Consider the following 4770-nt stretch of genomic DNA (forward strand, 5'->3'; position numbering starts at 1 on the left):
TTGCAGTGAGCTGAGATCCGGCCACTGCACTCCAGCCCAGGCGACAGAGCCAGACTCCGTCTCAAAAAAAAAAAAAAAAAAAAAAAAAAAGATAGTTGTAATTTTAGACCCAGTACATGTGGGTCTGTACTGAACAAAGGAGAGTAAAGGTTTTTATTCCTAACACAGTCCCTGCTTCTGTGTCATTCCCTATTGGCTGGAGTCAGACCACACAACCCAAACTAGTCCCGATTGGCTAAACACTTAAACCTTCTATGTCAGGCAGATGTGTGATGGGGGAGAAGGAGGGAAGGGAAGAGGGCTGCTTGTGGATGGGAGAAAGCTAACCTTTTTCTGAATAAGGAGGGAAGGGAAGAGGGCTGCTTGTGGATGGGAGAAAGCTAACCTTTTTCTGAATAAGGAAAGGAATGTAGAATGAGGCTGAGACATGTCTAGGCATGTCAGGGCACAGCAATAGCAGGAGGACTGTTTGCAGGCTAGAAACAAGGAAGTACAAGAAGGTTGGGCCTCTGAACAAAGAACAAGGGCATTACACAATTAAACCTTTTGAAGAGGAATTTATAATCTCTGGCATTAATTAATGGTGTAGTTAGTTCCATATATTGCCAGACCTTACCAATTGTGAAGCCAGCAAGTCCAAGAATTCTCAAAACCCCAAAAGTAGTTTATAACCTTAAAACTTTTAGCAAATCTTAACTCCAACCTGCATAATTTAGCTCACCTATTTACTTCTTAGTGACACCTGCATTTTACTGGTAATTTTTAAGGCTGTTTTTATTTCACAAAGTTTAAAGTCATGTGAACTGAAAGTACCACAGATTTTATCTTCCCCTTTAAAAATTACTTGATCCAAGCACTTATCTTTAGGACAAATTAATTAAAGCTCTTTTTACACACATCACACACAGTATACACACAGATAGGCAGAAGGAAACCCAGTCCCTGGGTGAGTTCTTTTAAGAGACAGGGCTAGGAGAGCATGTAGATATCTAACCTGATAGGGCTCATCACCTAAGGCAGGGCTTCTGAATAAAGCCTTTGTAATGCAATGGGGAGCCTAGCAAGAAGACAGGAGGCAGATGAGAACAGAGGTAGCTTTTATTGAGCTCACGGGAGAGGTTCACCGGTCCCCTAGGAGGAGGGCCGGGGAAGTTATGCTGGGGGCGGGTATGGGGGCCTTTTATAGGGCGAGGTAGGCGGGGTTTGTAGGTTTCCGTTTTCCTGGGTTAGGTTTGGATTTCTGAGGAATGACGTGTCCAGGAGTTTGCGCAGAGCGGGGGGTGTTTGGGGGGCATGGGTTTTTTTCACGCGCTGAGAGTCTTAGCAGGAATTGAAGGGTGGGAAGTCCTAACAAAGGGCCTGCCATGCCCGGCGATACCACCGTGTTGGGTCTAGATTCCTGCCTAACAGCCTTGTCATGCAAGGCTGGCCATGCCCCCAGTATGTAAAGCAAGAAGGAGGCCTGCAGCACAAACCATACAGACATGCAAAGCACACCAGATTGGCTATAGTCCAAGACTAGCCCCACAACTCCTTTTTCACAACAGAAACTTTAGAGAGTACAGTTATAGTTGGGGGGCCTGACCTTGTAAAAGTGTCCTCTAAAAGGAAAAAAAAAAAATTTAAAGGTTAACTGCTGATGGGGTAGAGAAGGGGATAAAACAAAATCGGTTTAAAATGCCTGGGGAAAAACCTCTTATTCTTATGAAAGTGGATGTTTCACTAGGTGAAAAGTTTAATTTTCATCCAATAAAGCTGAAGCCCTTGCGTGGGAAAGGAGAAGGCCACGGTGGCTTGTGGCTAGGAGCCAGCCGGCTGGCTGTGCGGGACCCTTAGGCCATGAGTCCCACCCCTGCATGGAGGGGAGGCAGAGTGAGGAGACCCCACTTGCCTGTCCCTCTTAAAATAGAAAGAAAAGGCCCTTTCCCCTGACCCTTAGAGTGACAGGGTTTGGAGGCATGTTTTCCCCACCCTTAGAAGTTGGAGGATGAAAATCCTTAGGAGCAACCATGAGAGGTTTTGAGTCCCCATTTTATTCACCTCTTCTTGAGCCCCCATATTGTGTGCCAAAATTGTTGCAGGACTCTTCGTTAGTTCAGCTAAAGACCGTGTTCTTATCCCACCCATGTCCATAAAAATTTAGGCCCACAGATGGTTTAGAGGATGAGTTTTATTGGGTGAAATCAGGGTTTTATTGGGTGAAAAGCAAAAAAAAAAAAAAAAAAAAAAAGGGGAAAACAAGATCCTCCACAAAGTCAGAGTCCTCTGCTAGAGCACTTCCTGTCGACCATTCAAATCTCAGGTTCCACACAGGAAGAGGAAGGTCCAGGCTCCTCTTTGATGCAAAAGTTGTGAACTTCCCAAGGCTCCACCTCAGTGGGCAGACTGGTGGGAGTTTCTCCAGGGAACTACTTCCCACCTGCCTGTCTCATTTTCACACTGTAATCAAGATACTTTTTTTTTTTTTTGTCTAGCTTTTCTTACTATCTATTCATCTATACTCACATTTGTACTTGTTCTGAAAGATCACAGTTACCCAGGCAGGTAATTAAATCTGCACTAATGCAACAAGGCAGCTTTGATACAACCTTTTGAATGCCCTACAGAATTTCAATTTTATGAAGCATCCAACGATGTGCCCCAAATTCATTTTCTTTCCTTTTTCTTACTTGGGAGATTGCATTTTTTTTCACTAATCTATTATTTGTTCACTTTGATATTTATTACCCTAGTCTATATAGTATGTTATAATTTTTATGTATAACTCTTATAATTTATCAGTGTTTATTATTTGTAGATGCTATGTTCTGAGTATTTGGGTCCTCCTAAAACTCATAAGTTGAAAGCTAATCACCAATGTGAAGGTATTACGGGATGGAGCCATTCATCAGGAGGTGATTAGTTCATGAGGATGGAGCCATAGTGTATGCGATTGTGCCCTTATAAAAGGCTCCAGAGAACTGCCTCGTCTCTTCAACCATGGGAGCGCACAGCAAGAAGCTTCCATCTATAAACTGGAAAATGGGCCCTCACCAGACACTAAATCCATTGATGCTTGAACTTCCAGCCTCCAGAACTGTTGAAACTGGCTTAATTGCCCCATGTAAGATGTTTTTGATAAATATAGAAATTGCCCCTCCCAGTCTTAAAGGTTGAAACTATATTTATCTTATCTTAAAGGTTGAGTTCCTTCCTCAGGAAATTGACCCTCAGGCTTACCATATAGTATCAAGGAATTGAAACTTCTCTTCCTTACCTCTTCTTAATTCCTGTTTTCCTAAGCAACCTCTTACTTCCTATGGCCAATTCCTCTTCTTTACTCCTCCCTAATTCCTGTTTTCCTGCATGTAGTTATTCTTTCCCCAGTATATAAATCCCCAGTTTTAGTCATCTGGGAATCCGGATTTGAGACTGATCTGTTCTCCTCAGCTGGAGAACCCTAATTAAGCTTTCTTCCCTGCCAATACTTGTCTCACAGAAGCCAAAGTGATTGGCTTTCTGTGTAGCAAGCTCTGGGACCTAGAACAGACCTCTGTCATTTCGGTAACACTGTAAGAAATAAATTTCTCTTGTTTATAAGTCACCCAGTCTAAGGCATTTTGTTATAGCAGGCTAAACGGTCTAGGACAATAAAATCAGTGTTCTTTTTGAGGTGGGTATTTCCTTGTCCTAAAGACATTGTTGAAGTAAATGTTCATTTGTATGCGATTCTCTTGCAACATTTCTTTACGTCAAAGTCACGGTAGTTAGTATTTTTTAATATTTACATGTATAGAACACATACTTCTTTTAACTTCTTTTTTTTTATTATACTTTAAGTTCTAGGGTACATGTGCACAACGTGCAGGTTTGCTACATATATATACATGTGCCATGTTGGTGTGCTGCACCCATTAACTCATCATTTACATTAGGTATATCTCCTAATGCTATCCCTCCCTACTACCCCCTCCCCACAATAGGACCCGGTGTGTGATGCTCTCCTTCCTGTGTCCAAGTGATCTCATTGTTCAATTCCCGCCTATGAGTGAGAACATGCGGTATTTGGTTTTCTGTTCTTGCGATAGTTTGCTGAGAATGATGGTTTCTAGCTGCATCCATTCCCTACAAAGGACATGAACTCATCCTTTTTTATGGCTGCATAGTATTCCATGGTGTATATGTGCCACATTTTCTTAATCCAGTCTGTCACTGATGGACATTTGGGTTGATTCCAAGTATTTGCTGTTGTGAATAGTGCCGCAATAAACATACATGTGCATGTGTCTTTATAGCAGCATGATTTATAATCCTTTGGGTATATCCCCAGTAATGGAATGGCTGGGTCAAATGGTATTTCTAGTTCTAGATCCTTGAGGAATCGCCACACTGTTTTCCACAATGGTTGAACTGGTTTACAGTCCCACCAACAGTGTAAAAGTGTTCCTAAGCTGTACTTCTTGGCTGGCCTATCAATATAGATCACTTTAATTTGACTTATTAAAACCATCATTGTAGCCACAGGTCACCTAATTGTTTATTGTTATTTTATTTGCTCTGAATTCTTAGTAGAATCAGGATTTTTCTGATTTTTGCACATATTGGAGCAGATATGTATCTTGAATTTATAAAGTTCTGTCTATAATCCTTCATGTATTCAGTCACGTTTGGTTCTTTTATTACTCACAAGGTTCTGTATTCTATAATAGAGTGAGTGAGAAAACCACTTTTGCATAGTGAGCTCTTCTTTCAATCTTGAAGTGTGATAGTCATTTTCAAGTTTTTTCTGCT

This window comes from Macaca thibetana, chromosome 11 (assembly GCF_024542745.1).
Source record: "Macaca thibetana thibetana isolate TM-01 chromosome 11, ASM2454274v1, whole genome shotgun sequence".
Lineage (NCBI taxonomy): Eukaryota > Metazoa > Chordata > Mammalia > Primates > Cercopithecidae > Macaca > Macaca thibetana.